This window comes from Odocoileus virginianus, chromosome 4 (genome assembly GCF_023699985.2).
Source record: "Odocoileus virginianus isolate 20LAN1187 ecotype Illinois chromosome 4, Ovbor_1.2, whole genome shotgun sequence".
NCBI classification, from domain to species: domain Eukaryota; kingdom Metazoa; phylum Chordata; class Mammalia; order Artiodactyla; family Cervidae; genus Odocoileus; species Odocoileus virginianus.
The window spans coordinates 91,079,766-91,107,202 of NC_069677.1; the positions used below are offsets into that span (position 1 = coordinate 91,079,766).

General features: G+C 38.9%; 1 protein-coding gene across 24 annotated transcripts in view; it reads right to left on the bottom strand.

Annotated features, from left to right (window-relative positions):
* Nucleotides 1–27,437, bottom strand: part of TBC1D5 (TBC1 domain family member 5) — a 559,964-nt gene that overhangs the window by 441,706 nt on the left and 90,821 nt on the right. For 4 of the 24 annotated variants that reach the window (XM_070467036.1, XM_070467038.1, XM_070467027.1 and 1 more), the window contains exon 3: nt 13,055–13,212. The exons of 16 other annotated variants lie outside the window; for them this stretch is intronic. The gene's annotated coding sequence lies outside the window, so the exon portion shown is untranslated. Of the gene's footprint in view, nt 1–2,832; nt 2,908–13,054; nt 13,213–24,593; nt 24,698–27,255; nt 27,330–27,437 lie in introns of those variants that run through there. 4 more of the 24 variants (XM_070467040.1, XM_070467035.1, XM_070467043.1 and 1 more) reach the window with 3 other exon arrangements.

Below are 27,437 nucleotides of genomic sequence, written 5' to 3' on the forward strand. Positions count from 1 at the left end.
CCCACCCGCCTGTTATTCTTATCATGGCTTTTTATGTCACTTAATGGAGATAAATATACTTTTCCCTCCTCATATTTACATCAACGTTATTTAATTTTTTTAAAGCTGTTATAATAGGTTAAACAGCAGTCTCAACATCACTCTTCATCTCCCACTGGACAAAGAATGGCATTACAGGACTGAGAATAGAGAAGGCATATTTACATTCATAATGTCCCTAACTATAACATTCATGTAAATTATGATTTTACAATTGCAAATACAATAATTTTTGTTTCACTGCATACTTTGCCATTCTTTCAACATTAACTTTCTATGGTTATTACAATCTCAAAAACCCATACCTAGAAAACATGTGATGTCGTTCAAGCCATTGGAAGAAACATTTAAGTTAAAATAATAATGTGTCTAATAATGCATTTAACTTTAATCTTCTTCTATAAAAGAGAACTTTAGTATATTAAATATAAACTTTTCATAGATATCCAATGATAAACAAATTTACTGTAAGTGTTTAAATGTCAAAAAAATATGAATCATCCTTTCCACTATTTTGCCTACTGAATTTAGACTTACAGCATATCAGTATTGTGTACATACAGAAGAAAACAACTGTTTTACCCTCTGAAAACCTGAGAGTAGTTTACTGTATCAAAATTTATGTTTAAAGTAAGAAAAATTATACATACCAATAACAGCAGAGAAAAAAAAGAAGGCAATTTTCAGGTTTTTCACTTGTCAAAAACATAGCAAATCATACTCCTCAATCGTAATTAATAAGTACTGCTAAATTAGCTGCAGAATATTTCTCTCTCCCTTCCAGAACAGAAAGTCCATGAATACAGGGTCTTTACTTCTTCTGTTTAACCCATTATCAATACTTCTTGGGTAATCAATTAATATTTATGAAAACAATGAGCGAGCAAATATCAATTTATCATCTGAGATTTGTAATGACTGATACTTAGTCCATAAGAGAGATCTAAGGAAAGAGAACATGGACCCTCACCTCTTCACACTTAAAGTCTATTAATAATTAACAGTACAGAACCTAGACCCAACTACAAACAAGTAATAGTGCAAAACACCAAACAAAAAGTGCCTTGTAATAGGTAACAAATCAAACCAGGACTTGAGAGAGGGTGAGATCAAGGTAAACCAAATTTTTCAGAAAGATTTCACGAAGCGTGCAGGACCTGAGCTCCAAGTTAGGAAGAAAGAACGCAAGCTTTAGAAGAGCATGTTTAGAAAAAATACTACGGAATCGCAGGACAAAAGGAGAAGTGAGATGAGGAAGGCTATGCAAATCCAGGAAAATTCTCAGTGTGTTGGGACCATTTTGACAGAAATGGGAGATTTTTCTGTCACTCACTAGTGGAACACAAGGCTAAATAGTAAGTTAGGACAACTCCACAAAAGAACCTTGAAAATCAGGCTAGAATCAGTATTTTGTAAAACCCTGTAAGGGAAAAGGGCTCAAGTGGTAAAGAACCCACCTGCCAATGCAGGAGAAGGAAATGGCATTGCGTTCCAGTATTCTCACCTGAAAAACCCCATGGATAGAGGAGCCTGCCAGGCTTCAGTCCATGGCGTCACAAAATGTTGGAGCACATCCAGACAATAAGGGGAAAGAATCTGACAAAGAATATATATATATAATTGAATCAGTGTGTTATACACTTGAAACTAACATTACACTACACTACAATTTTTTAAAAATATGAGAATCAGTCTAGAGATTCCAAATTTCAATCTATAGACAGAGTGGGGTTATTAAATGCTCCTAAGCAGGAAAGCAATGACAAACCTAGACACTGTATTAAAAAGCAACAACATCACGTTGCCAACAAAGGTCTGTAAAGGAAACAGATTCCCACTCTAGCATTCTTGCCTGGAAATTCCATGGATACAGGAGCCTGGTGGACCACACAGAGTCAGACCCAACTGAGCAACTAACCCTTTGACTTTCAGTCTTTCCAGTGGTCATGTACAGATGTGAAAGCTGGACCATGAAGAAGGCTGAGCACTGAAGAACTGATGCTTTTGAACTGTGGTGTTGGAGAAGACACTTGAGAGCCCCCTTGAACTGCAAGGAGATCCAACCAGTCCATCCTAAAGGAGATCAGTCCTGGGTGTTCACTATAAGGACTGATGCTGAAGCTGAAACTCCAGTACTTTGCACACCTGATGCAAACAGCTGACGCACTAGAAAAGACCCTGATGCTGGGAAAGACTGAAAGCAGAAGAGGGAAACACAGAGTAAGATGGTTGGATGGCATCACTGATTCAATGGACATGAACTTGGGCAAACTCCAGACGGTGAGGGACAGGGAAGCCTGGCATGCTGCAAAAAGTCGAACAGGACTTGGTGACTGAACAGCACCAACAAAGCAGAATAATGACAGAATAAAAGCAATACTTTAGGAAAATTAACCCAACCAACAATATATGGGATGGATTTGAGGGCAGAAAGGATATGAAATACTTCCAATAAGAGCAGAGCAAAAACTTCTGAAGTATTCGAGGAATAAGGCTGTAAAGGAGTGGATAAGGTTGGCTTTTAAGAATGCTAAGGAACTGACAGAAGCAAAACCCACTAAGACTATAAACTAATTAGATAAGAGCGAATTCCTATGTCTAAGAAAAAGATCCTAAAGGGAGGGAAGCTAAGAACGGCTAAATTCTGCTGGGGCAAGAGGATGCTTGCCATTCTTCCAAACATTCAACACGTTGGGCAGCAAAAGTATTCAAGATAGTAGGAAATGAAAGTAGAAACATGAGAATGTGGTAAAAGGCACAGTGAGGCAGATTTTATGTTTTACTTTTGTTTACCTTTTTATTTTATACTGGAGCATAGATGATTAGCAATGCTGTATTAGCTTCAGGTGGAGAGCAAAGCGATTCAGTTATATAATACACGCATCTACTCTTTTCCCACTTAGGTGGTTACACAGTATCGAGCGGTTTCCTGTGCTATACAGTAGGTCCTTGTTGGTTACCTATTTTAAATTCAGCAGTATGTATATGTTGATCCCAAGCTCCAGATTTTAGAGTGCACTATGAGGATGTAATAGTGCAAACCTGGAAAAGGAAGGGAAAGGATGAGTAAAAAGTAGAGACTGAAGATTAAACCATACTATTTAATGAATTCTATAAATATCCCTGTGGAAATCAACTAAAATGAAATAGACTGACTGGCTTCATTAGACAGTTGAGTCCAGAAGGATGACTCATGAAAGGATCACAGTGTCCAAAGAGAAAGAGCTCACAAAAGCTTACCCAAGCAGCGCTGTAGAAAGTAAAAATGAAACCATAATTTGTAAATTGTTTCTCTTTTTGTTTGAATAAGGAAGTATCAGAATATGAACTAAGTACCTGAGGAAACCATAAAATGTTTAAACACATTACTTCCTATTGTATTATTTCACTAAAAAAAAAAAAGGCTAGGACATTTTTCTTTTAAAGTGTTCACATTCTAGAATGCACATAAATGCCCACAGAGGCCAAAAACAAAAATATACTCATCTATTCTTTATCCTTTATATAATCTATAGTACACCGCTCATTTTTTCATGTCTATATTACTTCTTATTTCTTTATTTCATTTTCTGAACTTTAGGTCAGTTATCTACATAAAGCAGTTATTATGCTTTGATAATTACCAATTTCAATAAAATATTTCAATGAGAAAAAAATTTAACAGGTATTGTACATATTTTTACAACATACACACACAACCTATTTTGAGGCTAATTTACAAGGTAGAGTTTACACAAGAACATAAGAGAAAAGAGAAACATAAGGAAAAGAGAAATTAAGGCGAATCCTCCTCCCCCACTCAGAACACCACATGTAAATGCTAATGTATAATAAGGTTGTTTAAAGTTGTCTTCCAGAGTATACCTTATCTGAAGAACCCTGAGAAGAATTTAACTGTGACAAGATTTAGGAATTCCGATGGGTAGAGAAAAGCTTTCTAAGGTCTGATCTTGGTTGTGATACATAAAGCGGAGACATGCTCATTCATCAGTCCTAGCAGCACTTGCTCTGAGAGAAGTATGTGAATGCATGCAGGCCACGTGGGTGTCACGCTCGACTAGAAGGTATTTAAGCTAATCAATAAGTCAGATATGTTCTTAAAAATGCTAAGTGGTTGTTTATGTGTATTAGGCTTTCTGTACAGCATATTAATGTACTTTTCCTGTATGATAGTGAACTTGGTGATGATAAATACGTGCTGTGTCTGCCGCCTACATTTCCACCAACAGCAAATGGAGTGTAAAACTGGCATTGTAAACGGAAAAGAAAAAAATTAACTTTAGAGGTACGGAGCATGGGTTTTATGTATTAGGCATTACTTAACTAAATCCAAACTCTGATGGATTCACTATTAAATTAAAGACTCAACTATCTGTAAATTACCAAGTATCCAATATCTACTTAGCTTTTTAAAATAAAGGATTAAAAATCATAAATTGGTTTTTTTTAGATTGTCCAAACAGCAATTTAATCTATTTTGAATACAGAATTATACTCTGTGCTTTGGGGAAAATTCTAGATGACAGACTTAGTTGAAGAGTAGATAAAAATGGCAATTTGGTCTCTAGACACACATAAAATACGTGATTGTTCTCCTCAATTAATGTACTTTAATCTACTAAATTAAAATTCACGAAAATGTGAAACAAAAATACTCAAGTACTTACTTTATTAAAAAGGTAGCAGTACCAACAAGATTTGCTTCTAGAATATAAAACCACACTCTCTGAAAAAAAAATCAGAAGCTATTTAAATGAATGCAATGACCAAGGACCTCTTGATATAAAATAAAGTGTAAAGATGGGGAGTGGTGGCGGGGAGAGGTGGTCTTAATCCCTCCTCTTCCCATGTAGGAGTCTAAGGATAGCGTCACAAGCAACAACACAAATTTAGACACAACTTCAGGATTCACCAGCTGCCTCGCCACTAACACTGAGGAACAAGAGTGTGCAGAATTCAAAGGCCAAAGACTAAGAGAGTCACGGAAGTCGACACACCACTGGGCACGCGGCCCCTTTATCTGTAACAAACGTGCAAAAAGAAACAGCACACACTTTCTCCTCGCTGACTTCCGACAAGTGAGGTCAGGAAAAGTTTCAGGACCATCCTAAATGTGTCAAAGGGAACCAGGAGAGGAAACAGAAAAGGAAAGAACTGAAACATAAATTTAAAAGAGAGGGAGGAAGAAAGTTGAGTTTGGGGGTTTTATTTGTATTTTAAATAATTCAACTGGATAACCCTATAATGTAGTGGCCAAACGACAACATTCCTAAGAGGTAAAAGACCTTGTAGGGGGCAGAACACTTCACCAATCCCCCCAAAGAAGCCTATGTCTTAATCCCTCAGACCTGTTACTTCACAAGGCAAAAAGTCCTTTGAAGAAATGATTACTGATGAACCTTGAGCTGGAGAGATGATCCCAGATAATCCTAGTGAGCCGAATCTAATCACATGAGTCAAAAGGAAAGATGCAAGGAGAGAAGGGTCAGAAAGGTATAAAGGAGAGTTCCAATAGCTGTTGCTGGCTTTGAAACTGGGGGGAGGAGGCTGTGAGGCAAGTAGCTCCCAAAGAAGCTGGAAAGAGCTCCTGGGGCACAGGAAACAAACAAAACATGGAGACCTAGGTCCTACAGTCACATGGAAGTGAGCTTTGCCAACGAGCTGCAAGAAGAGGAAACAGATTCTCTGACACTGATTTTAGGCTGGGGAGACATATACTGGACTTCTGAACTATACGATCATATAATTAAAAATGTGTGTTGCCTTAAAACAATAACTTTGCAATAATTTACCTGGGAACAATAAAAAACAAATACAGGGATGCTAAACATAATTAAGGCAGGATAGTAGGCATTCAGACTTAAATTGAAGAAAGTAGGGAAAACCACCAGACCACTCAGGTATGACCTAAATCAAATCCCTTACCATTCCACCATATACAGTGGAAGTAACAAATAGATTCAAGGGATTAGGTCTGATAGACAGAGTACCTGAAGAACTATGGACGGAGGTTCGAGACACTGTACAGGAGGCAGTGATCAAGACCATCCCCCTCAAAAAGAAATGCAAAAAGGCCAAGTGGCTATCTGAGAAGATCTTGCAAACAGCTGAAAAAAGAAGACAAACTAAAGTCAAAGGAGAAAAGGAAAGATATTCCCAACTGAATGCAGAGTTCCAAAGAATCGCAAGGAGAGATAAGAAAGCCTTCCTCAGTGATCAGTGCAAAGAAACAGAGGAAAACAACAGAATGGGAAAGACTAGAGATCTCTTCAAGAAAATCAGAAATACCAAGGGAACATTTCATGCAAAGATGGACACAATAAAGGACAGAAATGGTATGGACCTAACAGAAGCAGAAGATATTAAGAAGACATGGCAAGAATACACAGAAAAACAATACAAAAGAGATCTTCATGACCGAGATAACCATGATGGTATGATTAATCACCTAGAGCCAGACATCCTGGAATGTGAAGTCAAGTTGGCCTTAGGAAACATCACTACAAACAAAGCTAGTGGGGGTGATCAAATTCCAGTTGAGCTACTGAAAATCCTAAAAGATGATGCTGTGAAAGTACTGTATTAAATATGCCAGCAAATTGGGAAAACTCAGCAGTAGCCGCAAGACACGAAAAGGTCAGTTTTCATTCCAATCCCAAAGAAAGGCAGTGCCAAAGAAAGTTCAAACTACTGCACAATTGCACTCAACTCACACGCTAGCAAAGTAATGCTCAAAATTCTCCAAGCTAGGCTCCAACAGTACATGAACTGGGAACTTCCAGATGTTCAAGCTGGATTTAGAAGAGACAGAGGAACCAGAGATCAAACTGCCAACCTCCTTTGGATAATCGAGAAAGCAAGAGAATTCCAGAAAAATATCTACTTCTGTTTTGTTGACTATGCCAAAGCCTTTGACTGTGTGGATCACAACAAACTGTGGAAAACTCTTAAAGAGATGGGAATACCATGCCACCTTATCTGCCTCCTGAGAAATCTGTATGCAGGTCAAGAAGCAACAGTTAGAACTGCACATGGATCAACAGACTGGTTCCAAATCAGGAAAGGAGTATGTCAAGATTATATACTGTTAACCTGCTTATTTAACTTATATGCAGAGTACATCATGAGAAATGCCAGGCTGGATGAAGGACAAGCTGGGATCAAGATTGCTAGAAGAAATATCAATAACTCCAGATATGCAGATGACAGTACCCTTATGGGAGACAGTGATGAAGAAACAAAGAGCCTCTTGATGAAAGTGAAAGATGACACTGAAAAAGTTGGCTTAAAACTCAAATCAGGAAACTAAGATCATGGCATCTGGTCCCATCACTTCATGGCAAATAGCTGGGGAAACAATGGAAGCTGTGAGAGATGTTACTTTTTTGGCTCCAAAATGACTGCAGATGGTGATTGCAGCCATGAAATTAAAAGACACTTGCTTCTTGGAAGAAAAGCTATGACCCAATCTAGATAGGTATTAAAAAGCAGAGACATTACTTTGCCAACAAAGGTCCATCTAGTCAAAGCTATGGTTCTTCCAGTTGTCATGTACAGATGTGACAGTTGGACTGTAAGGAAAGCTGAGCACTGAAGAATTGATGCTTTTGAACTGTGGTGTTGGAGAAGACTCTTGAGAGTCTCTTGGACAGCAAGGAGATCAAACCAGTCCATCCTAAAGGAAATCAGTCCTGAATATTCATTGGAATATTCACTGGAAGGACTGATGCTGAAGCTGAAACTCCAACACTTTGGCCACCTGACGGGAAGAAATGACTCTTTGGAAAAGACCCTGATGCTGGGAAAGATTGAAGGAGAAGGGGACGACAGAGGATGAGATGGCCGGATGGTATCACTGACTCGATGGACATGCATTTGAGCAAGCTCTCCAAGTTAGTGAAGGCCAAGGAGCTCTGGCGTGCTACAATCCACGGGGCTGCAGAGTCGGACATGAATGAGAGACTGAACTGACTGAGTAGGCTCTCCATGGGCTTCCCAGGTAGCGCAATGGTAAAGAATCCGTCTGCCAATGTAAGAGACATGAGAGATGCAGATTCAAACCCTGGGTCAGGAAGATCGCCTGGAGTAGGAAACGGCAACCCACTCCAGCATTTCCCACTTGTGTGGGAAATCCCATGAACAGAGGAGCCTGGCAGGCTGCACTCCATGAGGTCGCGAAGAGTCACAGGGCCTCGTACACACATGCATGCATGCACATGCGTGTGCCCACTCACACACAGAGCAGGATTTCAGAGGACTGTCTCAAACAAACTGGACTTATGATTACCCACCACAGAGCTAGCACCTACAAGCACAACTAACTCACCAATACATGCTTCTGAACAGAATTATTTTATCTAATAAAGAACTCAAACCTCTAGCTTATCAGTGAACATTTTTAATCCAAATCATATTTAGTTAACAAGTCTTAACTAATTTCCAGAAAAGAAACCCCACAAGAAGCTGCAAATAGTCATCAAGTACATAGTAAATGTACTTTTCCCAGGAAATGTAATTTTCCCAGGAAAATTAAAATGTCAATTCAAGTACTCAGTTCAGTTCAGTTCAGTTGCTCAGTCGTGTCCAACTCTGCGACCCCAAGGATTACAGAACGCCAGGCTTCCCTGTCCTTCACCAACTCCCAGAGTCTACTCAAACTCACGTCCATCGAGTCGGTGATGCCGTCCACCACCTCATCCTCTAGCATCCCCTTCTCCTCCTGCCTCCAATCTTTCCCAGCATCAGGGTGAGTCAATTTTTTGCATCAAATGGCCAAAGTACTGGAGTTTCAGCTTCAGCATCAGTCCTTTCTAATGAATGAATATTCAGGACTGATTTCTTTAGAACTGACTGGTTTGATCTCCTGCTGTCCAAGGGACTTGCAAGAGTCTTCTCCAACATCAAAGTTCAAAAGCATCAATCCTTTGGTGCTCAGCTTTCTTTAGAGTCCAACTCTCACATCCATACATGATTACTGGAAAAACCAAATGCTTATAACTCATTTGGTAAAGAATCCGCATGCAATGCAGGAGACATCAGTTCGATTCCTGGTTCTGGAAGATCTGCTGGAAAAGGGATAGGGAACCCACTGCAGTATTCTTGGGCTTCCCTTGTGGCTCAGCTGGTAAAGAAACCTCCTGCAATGTGGACGACCTAGATTAGATCTCTGGCTTGGAAAGATCCCCTGGAGAAGGGATAGGCTGCCCATTCCAGTATTCTGTCCTGGAGAATTCCACGGACTGTACAGTCCTTGAGGCTGGAAAGAGTTGGACACGACTGAGTGACTTCCACTTTCACTTTCATACTTGTGACACATTTCAAGTACTAACATCTACTAATTTCTTTCATTCTGTATTATATCATATCTCTACTTTCATTTTTCCTAATAAAAAATTTCCTATCTCTAATAACAATTCACAATGAAATAAAATGGAGCAGGAAAGTTCCCTTTCCTCAGCATGTTAAAAATGATTCTATTAAAAATAAAACAAAAAACACTCATTCACTAATTTAGGCAGAGGAGGTCAGAGAACATGTATCATTGGAAGAAATAAGCATTAGACTGAAACTTAGGCTCTACTTTAAGATGGGAAAGATAAATAAAAATTTCAAAACAAGAATAACAAAAAAAAAAAAAAAAAGAATGCTCTTTATCATTGAGAAAAAGGAGCCAGAGGTCCAGAAAAAACAGTATCTTCTCTTTCAACACAAGTTACTCCTAAAGAGATTTGCATTTTGTTAAGCTTGAAAGACTATTTCTGGAATAATCTACTTAAGAATAAAGTCAAAAGAAAAAAAAGATTAAAGTCATTGTGAAATTGAATATACATTTTTAAACTCAATGTAATTGTCACTAAATTCAATTTAAAATTAAATATAAAATTACTGGATATTGTACATATCTCCCCCATTACATATTCTTTAAGAAATAGCTTCCTTTTTGTATTTAGCATAGAAAAAGCAAAAGACAGTATTACTTAGTTGTGTCCACCTCTTTGCAACCTCATGGAGTATAGCTTGCCAGGTTCCTCTGTCCATGGAATTCTCCAGGCAAGAATACTTACAATCATTACTAATTTCTAGTTCTGACATTAGATGACAAGAAAAAAAAACTGTCAACTGAATTTTTCTCTTTTTAAATTTGCTGAGGTCCTCGAATATCTAGCATAGAACCTGGTTCATATTAGGTACTCAGTAATCACACCATCACCAACTCAATGGACATGAGTTTGGGTAAACTCCAAGAGTTGGTGATGGACAGGGAGGCTTGGCGTGCTGTGGTTCATGGGGTTGCAAAGAGTCGGACACAACTAAGCGACTAAACTGAACTAAACTGAATCACTGAATGAGTCAGTCTCTCTCAACTGTGATGGTTAATTTTATGTGTCAACTTGACTAGGCCAGATATTTCATTTAACATTATTCTATATGTTTCTGAAAAGGTATTTTTTAGATGAAAGGGAAAAATACACTCAACTGAATGCAGAGTTCAGAGAATAGCAAGGAGAGCTAAGAAAGCCTTGTTAAGTGAACAACACAAAGGAATAAATGAAAACAATAGATTGGGAAAGACTAGAGATCTCTTCAACGAAACTGGAGACACCAAGGGAACATTTCATGCAAAGACGGGTGCAATAAAGGCCAGAAACAGCAAAGACCTAACAGATGAAGAAGAGATTAAGAAAAGGTGGCAATAAGAAGAAGAAGACCTGTACAAAAAGCTCTTACTGACCCCAATAACAACATAGGTGTAATCACTCATAAAAGACCCAGAAAACCTGGAGTCTGAAGTTAAGAGGGCCTTAGGAAGCAGGGCTAGGAACATAGTTAGTGGAGGTGATGTGATTCCAGCTAAGCTATTTCAAATCCTAAAAGATACTGTTAAAGTGCTGCACTCAATATGCCAGCAAATTTGGAAAACTCAGCAATGACCACTATACTGGAAAAGGTCAATTTTCATTTCAATCCCAAAGAAGGGAGATGCTAAAGAATGTTCAAACTACCATACAGTTGCACTCATTTCACATGATAGCAAGGTAAAGCACAAAATCCGTCAAGCTAGGCTTCAACAGTACATCAACAGAGAACTTCCAGATGTACAAGCTAGGTTAAAAAGGCAGAGGAACCAGAGATCAAATTGCCAACATCCATTGGATCACAGAGAAAGCAAGCAAATCCCCCCCCCTCAAAAAATCTAATTCTTCACTGACTATGTTAAAGCCTTTGACTTGTGGATCACAACAAACTGTGGAAAATTCTTAAAGAGATGGGAGTACCAGACTACCTTATCTGACTGCTAAGAAACCTGTATGCAGGTCGAGAAGCAACAGTTAGAACCAGACAAAGAACAAGGGACTGGTTCAAAATTGGGAAAGGAAACTGTCAAAGGTGTATATTGCCACTCTGCTTATTTAACTTATATGCAGAGTATACCATGCAAAACACCAGGCTGGATGACTCACAAGCTGGAATCAAGATTGCAGAAGAAATAACCTAAGACATGCAGATGACACCACTCTTATGGCAGAAAGTGAAGAAGAAATAAAGAGCCTCTTGATGAAAGTGAAAGAGAAGAGTGAAAAAGTTGGCTTAAAACTCAACATTCAAAAAACTAAGATCACAGCATCCGGTCCCATCACTTCTTGGCAAACAAATGGGGGAAAAGTGGAAACAGTGAAAGATTTTATTTTCGTGGGTTCCAAAATCGCTGTGGATACTGACTGTGACCACAAAATTAAAAGACACTTGCTTCTTGGAAGAAAAGCTATGACAAACCTAGACAGCATTTTAAAAAGCAGAGACATCACTTTGCTGACAAAGGTCCATTAGTCAAAACCATAGTCAAAGCTATGGTTTTTCCAGCAGTAACGTATCGATGTGAGAGATGGACCATAAAGAAGCCTGAGCACCAAAGAACTGATGCTTTCAAAGGGTGGTGCTACAGAAGACTCTTGAGAGTCCCTTGGACAGCAAGGAAGGAGGATCAATCCAGTCAATCCTAAAAGAAATCAGTCCTGAATATTCATAGGAAGGACTGACGCTAAAGCTGAAACTCCAATAATTTGGCCACCTGATGTGAAGAGCTGACTGACTGGAAAAGACCCTGATGCTAGGAAAGACAGAGGGCAAGAGAAGGGGATGACAGAGGATGAGATGGTGGGATGACAGAGGATGAGATGGTTGGATGCCATCACCAACTCAATGGACAAAAGTTTGAGCAAGCTCCGGGAGATGTTGAAGGACAGGGAAAGCCTAAAGGCTGCAGTCCGTGGGGTCACAAAGAGTCAGATAAGACTTAGTGACTAAACAACAAAAACAACATTTAAATCAACACACTAAGTAAAGCAGAATTTATTTTGGAGATGTTGGTGACGGACAGCAAGGCCTGGCATGCTGCAGTCCATGGGGTCACAAATAGTTGAACACGACTAAGCAACTGAACTGAAATGAACTAAAGTAAAACAGATTACCAGAATTAATATGTGTGGCCCTCATCAAACTGGCTGTGGTCCCTTATTTTAAAATAAAGGACTGTTCTCCCAAGAAGAGGAAATTCTGCCGGCAGACTGCCTTGGGACTTAAAATGTAACATCAGCTCTCACTTGTCAGCATACCCTGCAGATAATGGGCTTGTCAGTCTCCACAATTATGCAAGTCAATTCCTTAAAATCTCTTTCTACACACACACACACACACACACACACACACACGTACCCACAGCTTATTAATTCTATTTCTCTAGGTAAATCTGACTAATATATCAACCTTATCAATGAATTGGTGTTAGATCATAGCCGATTCCCCATCTCTAACCAAAGATAACTTTTTTGAGTGTATATTTATAAAGAGTTCATTTTGGTATCCAAAAATGAACCACAGTGGTATCTAAAGTAGGCTTCCTAACAGAATATTTCATAAAAAGGATGTTTTTATTGGAGAGGAGTCAATTTTGTTGTGCTAAGTTCAAGCGTGTTTAAACATACTTAGAAGGTTACTAGACTGCTAACACACTTACCATTCTAAGACAGTCAATCTCTTTATCTTGGGTTACATCAAATGCTACTCATGAGGAGAGAAGATGCAGAACTTTCAGGACGCATCCCAAACTCTCTATTCCAGCAACAGCAGATAGGTTTTCTCATATGGTAACTCTGGTTGACCAGTAATGGCTCCCTAAATTAGAGAACATTATGGAATTATCTTATGGCTAAGCAAGAACAAATACCATGAACTGATGTCTACAGTAAGTACAGAAAAGGGGATGCATGTAACATATATATCTGCCAATTCTACACTCTGGAGAATTCTACACTCTGCTGAGAGTGAAGTTATACAACTGGTCCTCCTCTGGACCATGGTGGGGTTTATAACACAGGGAATACATGTATGGAGGTAAGAAGGAAGGCTGAGCCCATACCATACCATAACAGCAAATTCTACACTTTCACAGCATACTTTCTGACTTTATGGAGTAAGAATTTTCTCATTAAATCAGGTGGCAAATCCCATGGACAGAGGAGACTGGCAGGCTGTAGCCTATGGGATTGCAAAGAGTTGGACATGACTGAGCACATACAAATAGATCATAGAAGGTAGATAATGTAACATTATCCACTGAAGAGAAAAATAATCCAGAATCAGCTTTCTGAATTAAGGTGTGTGTATGAGTGTTCAGTCACATCTGACTCTTTGAAACCCCATGGACTGCAGTCCCCCAGGCTCCTCTGTCCATGGGATTCTCCAGGCAGGAACACTGGAGTGGGCTGCCATTTCCTCCTCCAGAAGACCTTCTGAATCCAGAGATCCTGCACCGACAGGTGGATTTTTTACCCCTGAGCCACCTGGGAAGCATCCAAAAGCAAACCAGCATCTGAATCAAGGTAACTAACAATAAAAATCAATTCAAAGATTTTTAGCTATGATAGGGAATCTCAGATCTCGTCAAAATCTTCCAACCAAAATTTCCTCTTAAAATCGGACCTCTTTTAGAATTTGGCTAATGTTAAGAGTTCTATGGCTGAGAAGGATAATGCAATAAAAGAGAGCACTATAAAAATTAGAAGACAAAAAGAAGGAAAACATAATACCTAATATTAAGATAATTTAGTCATTACACCTTTTGAAGAATTCAACATTTGAAAAATAACAGGTGTTAGTCATCAAAAACTATTTGTCATTTGATTCCACCACAGTACCAGCTAAAAAACAAAACAAAAAATTCATGTTTCTCCTTAAAGCAAAAATCCAATGCTCTTTTGTCAAACAAAAAGGAAATACTTTTAAATAAAATTTTTTCATGAAGAAAGAATTATCGGAGTTTTATTATTCCTATACCTAGGATAATGCAATCAATTAGGTATTAAGCCCCTACTAAGTGAGATTCTCATAAAGAAATAGAATAATTCCCATTAGGCACAGGATAGTCTGCCAGAAAATACAAAAACTCATAAATAATTTACACCTAAAACATTGGTTATATAATCCTACACTCACACTTTACCATTTCTATGCCTTTCATTTATTTACTTACACTGACAATTATTAAAACTTATAAGTATGTAAAATTATTAAAAGCTAGAAGATATGCCGATGACACCACCTTTATGGCAGAAAGTGAGGAGGAACTAAAAAGCCTCTTGATGAAAGTGAAAGAGGAGACTTAAAAAGTTGGCTTAAAGCTCAACATTCAGAAAACTAAGATCATGGCATCCGTCCCATCACTTCATGAGAATTAGATGGGGAAACAGTGGAAACAGTGTCAGACTTTATTTTTTTGGGCTCCAAAATCACTGCAGATGGTGATTGCAGCCACGATATTAAAAGACACTTAGTCCTTGGAAGGAAAGTTATGACCAACCTAGACAGCATATTAAAAAGCAGAGACATTACTTTGCCAACAAAGGTCTGTCTAGTCAAGGCTATGGTTTTTCCAGTGGTCATATATGGATGTGAGAGTTGGACTATAAAGAAAGCTGAGTGCTGAAGAATTGGTGCTTTTGAACTGTGGTGTTGGAGAAGACTCTTGAGAGTCCCTTGGACTGCAAGGAGATCCAACCCGCCCATCCTAAAGGAGATCAGTCCTGGGTGTTCATTGGAAGGACTGAGGCTGAAGCTGAAACTCCAATACTTTGGCCACCTCATGTGAAGAGTTGACTCACTGGAAAAGACCCTGATGCTGGGAAAGATTGAAGGCAGGAGGAGAAGGGGATGACAGAGGATGAGATGGTTGGACGGCATCACCGACTCGATGGACATGGGTTTGAGTAAATTCCGGGAGTTGGTGATGGACAGGGAGGCCTGGCATGCTGTGATTCATGGAGTTGCAAAGAGTCGGACACGACTGAGTGACTGAACTGAACTGAACTGAGAAGTATGTACATGAAATAATCATATGTAATCGTAAACTTTATGCATACATGGAGGGAATGGTTTAAAAAAGACCCCATCTAGAAAGACAGTTAAGGTCCCACCACTAAGGTATTCTAGACAGAATTATTGTTTTTGAGGATACCAGGGGTCCTATCAATGCATTGATTACTTCTTTAAAGGGCCAAATCAATACCCTTGGTCCAAGAGAATTGCATTATACCATTAAAATATTATTCACAAACTATATTGTGAGCATCACCTACACTGTGAGTAGATGGTAGTGATGCAGGACATAGAGTAGGTAAGAGCATGGCTTCCAGAGCCCAAAAGCCTGAGCTTGTGTCCTGGCTATATGTTTTAGGAAAAATTACCTCATATTTTCTGCAGTTATGTTTTAGGAAAGCTTACTTTACATTCTCTGCATCTCAGCTACTTCATCTTGTACAGTGGGGACCTAACTCATAAAGTGGCTGGGAGGATTAGATGTGAGAATCTGCATAAAGTGCTCAGAACTAACAGTGCTGACACTTAGCGAGCACTCATTCAACATTATATGTTCTCCACTTTCCTCCTTTCTCCTCCTATCACTACTAATCCTTCTGTATTCTGTTCCTTCCAAAGCAATAAGGCCACCTTTGCAACATTTCTTGGCATCTGCTTCCCAGAGCATTTTTTTTTCCCCTTACACAGTTTGCTGGAATATTTTATTTGTGGCTGGCTCTGACTTTATGTTAATTGTGCTTTTTGTTTCCTGCAAAAAATGCAGTGCCTTACTATTGCTGTATTTAGAATTGTAAATTTCAAAATCTATAAATAAAAAGTTAAAATAAATAATTTTACAGGAAGCTAGTCCTGATTATAAATGCAGACTAATGACTTCTCCCCCACAAAAAAAGAATAAAAAGAAATGATCTGAAATAGCCCCAAATCCACTGCTTGCAAATAGTATTACATGGAATTACTTTTTCTATTGGTTCAAAATCAGGTAGTATTAATTATTAAGTAAGATCACAATGACTTCATTTGTACAGATTCGAGGTCTGTGATATAAAACTGCAGCTATTTGGTGAACCGTATTTTAACATTTAAATACTTTTTAGATTTCTGTTTTTCCAATACTACAATGGGCTTCTCTTGTGGCTCAGCTGGTAAAGAATGCACCTGCAATGCAGCAGACCTGGATTCGATCTCTGGGTTAGGAAGATCCCCAGGAGAAGGGAAAGGCTACCCACTCCAGTATTCTGGCCGGAGAATTCCATGCACCGTATACTCCACGGGGTCGCAAAGAGTCGGACACGACTGAGCGACTTTCACTTAATACTACAACTCGCAGTACCCTTTCACAGGCATTTTTTCATCAGCAGATCAGAGCCAACTGAGTGAGAGCCCTCCATGTCCCGGGAGGCGGTGTCCTCAAATCTGAAGTGGGTGCAGGCCGCTGGCCCCCGCACTGGGTGTTATCATAGACATACTATCATGTTCAGATGATGCAATCCTCACAAATCCTTATTCTTAACTTCAGTATTTCATAGATGAAAAAAGAGATTCAGAAAGACAAACTGTCTTGTTCAAGAGCAAAGAGATCATCTGGCAGAAGCTAGGACCAAACCCCCATCAAGTTTCCAATCTGTCCTAAGTTTTGAATACCGGAACGAATACTTGTATCATGTAACATTAAAACCACATATTCTTAATATAAAGCCTATGTTCCTCATAGAAAATAAATTAAAATTACAAATACTTTCTTCCACCTAGTATTAATGGTTCCTTTAGACATTACAAAAACTGTTAAGACATTAAATGAGATGAAGCAATTCCAGTTTCCTGTGGATATTCTGTAGTACTTAAAGGCAGAAAAAATTAACCTTCCCTTCTTTTCCCAGTCAAGTGCACATGGCTACTTCTCCAACGAGTTACAAGTAGGCTAACCAAATCTATTTTTTAACACAGATTCACAAATAATACTAATAACTCTATTTTGGAAATGTTTTCTGGCTAGAATAATTTTAACAAAACTGCCAAGAATTAATGGAACAGGACAATGCTTCATTCACTCTCTCTATTCCTCTATCTCAACTTCTCAGGAAAAACACAATTGTCAACTCTCTACGAGATGTTCTGGGTGCTCTGCATGCCCTGCCATCACCAGAATCCACCTGCTTCTAAACACAATGAAACAAACTCAGGTACAGAAATATTCATAGTATCATTAAATTGCCAAATGTGAAATTTGAGATGACCTTTATAGCAAGCGCAGATTTGTAGAAAGGAGTTAATTCTCCAGAAAACTGCCACTTTGATGGCTTGGATTCTCAATGTTCAACCCTAGAGCTGCATTATTGTAGACATCTAAATTTTACATTTAATGTGGAAATGCACCTCATATAGTCTTCAGTGTTCAGTCAGTCAGTCAATATTAACTTAACATTAGGTACTATCCTAGATGAAAATTTTTCTTATAAAGAAACAGAGCCACTGACCTCAGTAAGTTTAGCTTGGCAGGGCTATTTACAGCAGTAGGCATAAACCTCCTCCTCCTCTGTGCACCTATAACTAACGGTCTTCCTCATACAGAGAGTGGCATTACAGATTTTTATTGAGAAAGTCTACTGTGTGACTCTATCCTCAAATGGATGACAAGTGATCTATTATTTACAAAATACCACAGAAAGTTCATTCCACGGCCCACTTCGCAGATACTTCTTCTCTCATAGCTGAAACCCATTTAAAATAGTTTGTATGAAAAAGGACAGATGTTTGGAACACTGCATAACTTACATTTTACATCTTGGAAATGCGACCACATTTTTGTACATGTGTGTGAAGTCACGATGGCACACAATCCAGATACCCTGTTTTTTACTTTCAATGTCACTTTTAGATTTCATCTGTTTCTGATCCTGAAATTCTTCCATATACTAGCCCACTAGTCCACTACAGCGGAGCCTGACTGGTAACTCTACACATCTTGCATAACTTGCATTATTTCTATAATTGCTATTAAAAGATGAGCAGGAGAAACATAACAAATGGTAGTCAGCAACAAGGTACTGAGCAAAACATGTTCTAATAGATGTCTACCCCGAACTTTGTTCAAGAAAATTATTTCTAAAACCAGAAACACTTCATTACAATAAATGAGCACTTTTTACGGTTTCACAGGGTAAGTGTGAGAGCACACTATCAGAGTCTCCAAAAGAATGGGCTTTTAGAAACGTCTTTGAAATAATTTTATGCTTATAGAAAAGTTGCAAATATAGTAGAGTTTCCATATACTGTTCACCTTGGTTCCCTTAATGTTAAATCACACGTTAATAACTCCAGTACAGTTATCAAAACCACAAAATTAATACTGGTTCAACATTGCCAGCTTTCTCCTCGTAAAGTTACTATTTTTCTCTGTAATTATTAAACATCTTGGAGAGATATATTTAGACTAAGTAAATATTCTGTTTCTCCTCAAACTTTCCTCCTATTTTGGTATCCATGAATGGATCTTGCCTGTAACAACTACTATTGTGGTATTCACCATGGTGATTTACTTTTTCTCTCATTCCTTCTACATTTATTAATTGTAATTCAGAAGAAAAGTTTTTAAATGATTTCAAACACCAAGGTCAAATATAAAGCCAAAAAAACAGAAACAATAAATGTAGTGGACAACAGTAGCCCATCTTAAGTTAATGACCTTAACTCACCGAATCAGATGTCAGGCAGTTCCTTTTTACAGGATCTGTGTTTGAGTAAGTTGTTAATGACATCTGTCAGCAGCTGTAGTGTTTTGTTTCATATAATTGGAGCCTCATTTTTTATCACAAGTAAAGCATCACGATGCATATTTAAGGTTTTCCAAATAAAGAGTCTTGAGTAATCTATTTCTAAGTAGCTAATACCACAGCACATTTGAGGCTAAGGGGTAAGCATCCCTGGAAACCACAGCAACAAAGGCAGCACAATATTCTGCCCCTGCAAGCCAATCGCATTCCCCAGGAAGCCACGCCACACGAGCGTACACTCACGCTTGTAAGGAGACATCTCTCAAAACAGTGAATTCCAAAGCCTGCTTTTCAAGACTGCTGTTCCTGTGAAAGGACGCGGACCTACCGCCATGAAAACATCACCTTCTTCACTTCCTCTTTCACAAAAGGGACACCTGTCAATTTCATTCCAAGAGGTGTCAAGCTTATTTCTAAAAGTTTCCAGAAGATGCCCTATTTATCGAAACTTATTCTCCTTGCTTGTTCATTAAATACTGCAGTCTCACTCTGAGATCAAAAAATGTCAACCAATTATTGTATAAGAGAAGTTCTCCTTTTTAATACTGAAAGCTACTCAGAACACATAGATTATAATAGGCGACTGAATACACTACTGTTTATTCCCACATATATCTCAACCATTATAGGCATACTTTTATCATCTAGTTTTTCATACTAAATCCCCAGTAAACTGGCAGCTAACAGAGTGGCTGACACATAACAAATACTCAAGTATTTTTTAGTAAGTTAGTGGTGAACAATTCATATACAGCGTATAATTGATATACATCCATAATTCCTTCTGAACTACTTCCACTGCAAGATAGAAGTTCAAACATATTTCTTCTTCTGCACATTCAGAAATCTATACATTTTAGCTATTTCTTAAGAAAGACATGAAAATGATTTAGAATATAGTCTAAGTGACATGGAAATACATCCTTGAAGTTATCACCCCAAAACTGCATTATATTTGTAAAGGACAATGAATCATACTTTAAAGTGATTTACTTACACAATGGATATTTGGATGACAAAAATAGATGAGAAAACAAGAAATCTCACTCATATTCTTGATTTTACAAATTACTGTCATGATGAGTCCTGGAAACTCTTGCAGGATTATAGTGGTAGTTTATATGACTTCGTTTTTTGTTACAAACCTTCATTTATTAAACAACAACAACCACCCCTGGTCTAGAGCTTAGCCATGAACAAGATTTAATTTAAGAGTCTTAACTATTACATGGAACAATGGATAAGTTGTAGTGGTCATTTTCTTCTTCTTTGAAAATGAAAATTACTTTAACAGATAAAATTGCTAGCTTGTGCTTTAAAACATTATTCCTAAAACTGGAAATGTATTTTAGACTAGAGTAGAAAGACGAAAGTTGGTGCACACTGGTTAAGTCTGTACTTAGGAAAGAAAACTGCAGTAAGAGCTTCCTCTTTGCTCAGACCCCAAAGGACTAGAGGGTAATTCTAACCAGCAGGGGGAGATGAGGAGGAGAGTAGTAGGACAAAGAACAGGCCATAGGCAGGAAAAGCAGTTATAATTATAGCTGGGAACACAGACTTTGTTAAAGGAAGTCTACTGTATAATTACATTTGAGAATTCAGCAAGATGCCCAGAGGCTGACTCGCAGCTGTCAGGAGCTGGTAACTCCACTTCTGTTCATGCAGCGACCACGCAGGCTACTGAATCCACTATCCAGACCTGACATTTAGAGTGAAGACATAGATCTTCTCATGAGACCTGTTTTCTACAACGGATGAAGGCATCCATTTCAACAAAACAACTCTCTCTCTCCACCTTCCTTCTCAGACCTAGCTCTCCCCTCTCCAGCCTCTCACTCTCAGAGAACCAGATATTCTTACAGCAAAGCTATTATCTCAATGCACATCTCTTCTCTGACTTCTGATCAGATCAAGAAGCAATGCAACTATAACCTAAATGCAAAATTCAACAGGCTCATAACAAATTCACTTCCCTCTCCCCCCTTCTGCTTGCAAACTGTCCCTCTCTTTCCCCCTATTCTTCCCAGTGGCGTCAGAATTTGCTCAGTGAAGCATCAAAGCTCATGACCCACCTTCGTTTCCTCCTCCCTGATCTCCCGTCATTCAAATCAAATCCTATTAATTTTTGGTAAAACTCTACCTTAATGGCACAGAATGTGGATTTGGGAAATACGTTGTTTGCAGAGGTTATCAAGTTAAAATGAGGTTATGAGGGTGGCCCTAATCCAACATGACTTGTATCTTTATAGAAAGAGGATGTCTGGACATGGACAGACTCTCAGAAGGGGTAAGACCACATGGAGACATGGACGGGAAAGACACACGCCAAGGAACATCAAGGACTATGGGTAAAAGCAAAAAATTATTCTTCCCTGGAACATTCTTCTCATGTTCCCAGACAGAACATGACCCTGTCAACACGCTGATTTTGGAATTCCATCCTCTAGCACTGAGTTAATAAATGGGTTTCAAGCCACCTAGTTTTAGGTACTTTGTTACTGCAGCTAAAGAAAACTAATGTAACATTCCCAAGTACTTCTGAACTCAAATATCCATAACTTTGTACCTCCAAACCCTCACCTTATCTCTGGACAGCACCCCACCCTCTTAGCTAGCTGTGACGTACTCCTTTCCCAATTTGGAATCAGTGTGCTTTTTCAGGTCCAGTTCTAACTGTTGCTTCCTGACCTGCATACAGGTTTTGCAGGAGGCAGGTCAGGTTGTCTGGTATTCCCATCTCTTGAAGAATTTTCCACAGTTTATTGTGATCCATACAAAGGCTTTGGCATAGTCAATGAAGCAGAAGTAGATGTTTTTTCTGGAACTCTCCTGAAAATCCAGTGGATGCTGGCAATTTGATCTCTGGTTCCTCTGCCTTTTCTAAATCCAGCTTGAACATCTGGAAGTTCACGGTTCACATACTGTAGAAGCCTGGCTTGGAGAATTTTGAGTATTACTTGGCTAGCATGTGAGATGCATGCAATTGTGCGTACTTTGAGCATTCTTTGCATTGCCTTTCTTTGGGATTGGAATGAAACTGACCTTTTCCAGTTCTGTGGTCACTGCTGAGTTTTCCAAATTTGCTGGCATATTGAGTGCAGCACTTTCACAGCATCATCTTTTAGGATTTGAAATAGCTCAACTGGAATTCCATCACCTCCACTAGCTTTGTTTGTAGTGATGCTTCCTAAGGCCCACTTGACTTCACACTCCAGGACATCTGACTCTAAATGAATGATCACACCATCATGGTTATCTGGGTGATTAAGATCTTTTTTGTATAGTTCTTCTGTGTATTCTTGCCACCTCTCCTTAATATCTTCTGCTTCTGTTAGGTCCATACCATTTCTATCCTTTATTGAGCCCATCTTTGCATGAAATGTTCCTTTGATATCTTTAATTTTCTTGAAGTTATCTCTAGTCTTTCCCATTCTATGGTTTTCCTCTATTTCTTTGCACTGTTCATTTAGGAAGGCTTTCTTCTCTCTCCTTGCTTTCTTTGGAACTCTGCATTCAGATAGGTATATCTTTCCTTTTCTCCTTTGTCTTTCACTTATTTTCTCAGCTATTTGTAAGGCCTCCTCAGACAGCACTTTGCCTTTTTGCATTTCTTTTTCTTGAGGATGGTTTTGATCACCACCTCCTGTACAATGTCACAAACCTCCGTCCATAGTTCTTCAGGCACTCTGTCTATCAGATCTACTCCCTTGAATCTATTTGTCACTTCCACTGTATATTCATAAGGGGTTTGATTTAGGTAGAATCCACCTGCAATGCAGGAGACCCTGTTCGATTCCTGGGTCGGGAAGATCCACTGGAGAAGGGACAGGCTCCCCACTCCAGTATTCTTGGGCTTCCCTTGTGACTCAGCTGGTAAAGAATCCGCCTGCAATGCGGGAGACCTGGGTTTGATCCCTGGGTTCAGAAGATCCCTTGGAGAAGGGAAAGGCTACCCACTCAAGTATTCTGGCCTGGAGAATGCCATGGATATAGTCCATAGGGTCGCAAAGAGTCGGACACAACTGAGCGACTTTCACTTCACACTTCACTTAATGGCCTATTGGTTTTCCCTCGGTGTGCCATATGAATCAATATTAATATTTTTTCCATTATTATTTTTTATTGAGGTATAGTTGATAAACAATATTACACAAGTTTCAGGTGCACAACACAGTAACTTAATTTTTTAAAATATTTTTACGTATTGCATTTGTTATAATATTGCTTCTGTTTTTATGTTCCAGCCTTTTTGACCATGAGGCATACAGGATCTTAGCTCCAAGACCAGGGACTGAATCCTGCATTAGAAGGCAAAGTCTTAATCCCTAGACCACCAGGGTAACCCCAGTAACTTACAATTTTTAAAGGTGACACGCCATTCACAGTTATAAAATACTGGCTCTACTCCCTGTGTTGTACAGTATATCCTTGTAGCTTATCTTATACACAGTGATATTAGTATATATACCAAAATGACCACAACTAGCCTAGCTAACAGCCATTGGCACAGTTACCAATTTTTTTCTTGTGCTGAGAACTTCTTAGATGTACTCCCTCTGCAACTTTCAAACACACAATACAGTATTATTAACTATACCATGTAACCATGCTATACCTAAAGAATTCTTGAATATCATTTAACTTTCTTTAGCTCTCTATAATTCATAAACATTTTTATTTAAAAATTGAACACTCAAAAATGTAGCATATTTCAAATTCTTAAAAGGCAAGAATGAGTGTCCCTATGCAGAAAAAAATGTTCACAAATATACACGCCTTTGTTATCAGCAAGCATCACAGACTTATAGACACCCCAGTTTCCAAACATGCAGCCCCGAGTTTATCTGTCATCAACCCAGCTGCCCAAACCTCAGCAATGGTCTGAGGAAGCTTCACAGCCAAGTGACACTGCAAACCATTAGACAATTAACTACCTGAGGAATGAGACATAAAGGAGAGGAGACAAAAAACCTGAACTGCAAGGAACAAGAGTTTTATGTTTAAATCTGCTCCCCTAGTCTACACACTAGAAATGAAGTGACATTACCCTAGGGCTAAAGGTTTCCTCTCTGGAGTTCTCTCTCTACCACTGATATGTCACCTGTAAATGTAGGCCCTCATAGCACCATTTGATTTTTGAGAACTGCTCAACAAAAAGTTTCTGCAGCTTCAAGCTGCTCTCAAATGCTTTGTCTATTAAATTACTCATTTCCTGTAAAAATTTCAAATTTCCCTCCCCACAACAATGAAGACCACTGGGCTACAGGATTAGTGTGAACATGAGATGTCTACTGTTAGATCAAGAATAGGCCCTGAGTTTTATCCTACAGCTTAGAGCCTAAGAAGGCTGAAAAATGCCGGAGCTGAAACTCACACCCACGCCAAAAGCTCAGGGCCCCTTTGACTCACTCTGAAAGCCTCAGGTCTGCCAGAGCTTCTACCACTGGGGAGAGGGAGATCTCCTGGGGCAATGAGCTTGGCATAAAAGACCGGTATTTCTGGAACAAGACAACCTAAAACCAAAGATTTTTATTTTAAGCCACTGAAGACTAACTCATACTACTCTTTGGGGGAAATACATTCAGGGACTACATACAGATTTCCCAGCTACTCAAGATTAAGGAAAACTGGACTAAAGACCATCCTTTATAGATCTCTTCTATTCTTAAGTAGAGGACTTTCCTTTCTCATTCATCATCTTATCAACTCTTTACTAGAGTTATCATTCCTCCTTTCTCTGTCTATATGGAAAAGTATAAAGCAATTTAAAAAAATCAAGACATTATATTTATCTATCTTGTGAAAACAAATCATTACAAAAGAAGGTTCAAAACTATATAAAAGTCTCAAATGTGAAATAAAAAATACACTTACAAGTATAAAAAGCTTCCATACACTGTGTTAGAGATAGTTGCTCAGTTGTCTCTGACTCATTGTGACCCCATGGACTGTAGCCCACCAGGCTCCTCTGTCCACGAGATTCCCCAGGCAAGAATACTGGAGTGGGTTGCCATTTCCTCCTCCCACGCGATCTTCCCCAACCCAGAGATGGAACCTGGGTCTCCCACACTGCAGACAGATTCTTTATTGTCTGAGGCACCAGAGGAGTCCCCCTTACACTGCAGTACAGGGTATTTGTTACAGGCATTTCCTCACACTAGTGAACTTCCTATATAGTGCAAGATAAACTATCCAAAACAAGGACAGAGCAATACAACATCACCTAATAATACATAAAATACAACAAAACTCCAGGACTTGAGCCCTGTATCTTGTTATCATTATAAATGGGAATGCAGTGTCCTTCCCAAGAACGCTTAACAGCAACCTGATCGTAAGAAAGCCTCAACTGAAAGCTGCTCAGTCGTGTCCGACTCTTTGTGACCCCATAGTCCATGGAATTCTCCACGCCAAAACAAGCCCAAATTGAGAGATATTCTACATTAATGACCAGTACTCTTCACAAGTCTCAAGGTCACGAAAGACAAGGAGAGACTGTGAATAATCTACGACACCCTAGGGAAGACTAAAGAGACATGGCAATAAATGCAATGTGAGTTCTGAGGCTGGGTCCTGAAACAGAAAAGGAATTAGGACAAAAACTGGTGAAACCTGCATAAAATCAGTAATTTAGTTTACAGTACTATATCAATGTTAATTTCTTAGTTTTGGAAACTACACCAGATGGGGTTATATAAAGTGTTTCCTGGGGGAGGGCATGGCAACCCACTCCAGTCCTCTTGCCTGCAGATTCCCCATGGACAGAGGAGCCTGGCGGGCTGCAGTCCATGCGGTCACAAGGAGTCGGACACGACTGAGCAACTAAGCAGAACACAGGAAAATGTTTCCATTAGGATAAACTGGGTGATAGGTACTATTTTTGTAACTCTTCTGAAAGGATAAAATATTTCAAGATAAAAGGTAAAGGGGGACCATGGAGACTTCCATAGTGGTTCAACAGTTAAGACTGCACTTCCAGTGCAATGGACACAGGCTCAGTCCCTGTTTGAGGAAATATCCTGCATGCCATGAGGAGTGGTCAATAAATAACTAAATAAACAGAAGGAAGAAAAGAAGGGAGGAAGAGAGAGAAGAGCTTCTTTTAGCAACCAACTTTAACTTCTTCCATGAACATCTACATTAGGAAAATGTTGAAATACATTAAATGAATTTAAAAATTGAGGGCTTTTTCTAACGGTAAGACAGTTCATAAAATGTCTATCTGCTTAACAAACATACATTTATTTTGGTGGGAGGAAGTAGATTTCTCAAACAATCAAATTAGAATAATTAAACTTAAGAAATCAGGTTAAATAAAATTTCAACTAATACTGACATTCTAAACAGAAGAATTCAAAATTAAAACATTCAATATCAAAGGAAAATGCTAAAACATTGTTTTAATTCCTATAGGTCACAACTACATTTTAAATGTAATATAAAAATGAAGAAAGCAGGTTTATTTCAGCAGAATGATTTGAATACTAACAAATCAGTTTGATAATTTAATCAGATGTCATTTTACTTTAAATCTGTAACTGTCTCTTTAGATTCATTGCAACAAAAGATTAAAAAGAAAGTTTATATATAATAAATTTAAATCAGCTTGTCTGGACATAAAACTCTTAGCTGCCCATCCATTATGTAGGAGGCACCTTCCAATGAAAAATAATTCTATTGAAAATGTATACATTGGCCAAAGAGATCAATTTTTTAAATGAAATGCACCAACATTTTCAATGTTATTAATCATTTTATATCCTGGCATCTAAATACTGTATTTACTATAATACTAAAACTCTAAGACAACCATCTTCAGTAGATCTGCTAATTACTGAAGAGATACAGACATTTAAATAAATAATCAAGATTCAAGAACCACATGCTCTCACAGCGCTCAGAAGGAACCAACCCTGCTGACGCCTTGCTTCCAGACTCCTAGGCTATGGAAACGTGAGATAATAAATGTCTACAATGCAGGCCATCCAACTTGTGGTACTTTGTTCTGGAAGTCCTAGAAAACAAATACAGCCAACAGGCAGCCAATAAAATAGTGTATCCCTGCACTCACACAACAGCCTCCAGCGGAAGAGCATCGAGACCTAAGTGGGCCAGCCTCTCCGCCACTGCAGACGAGCATATGCTACTTGGCACGGCGGCCACACCGCTGTCCACCAGAAGCGACCCTGAAACCAGCCCCGGGGGCAAGGCTGCCCGGCGCGGCACCGCAGCAGCAGCGACGGCCTGCCCTCA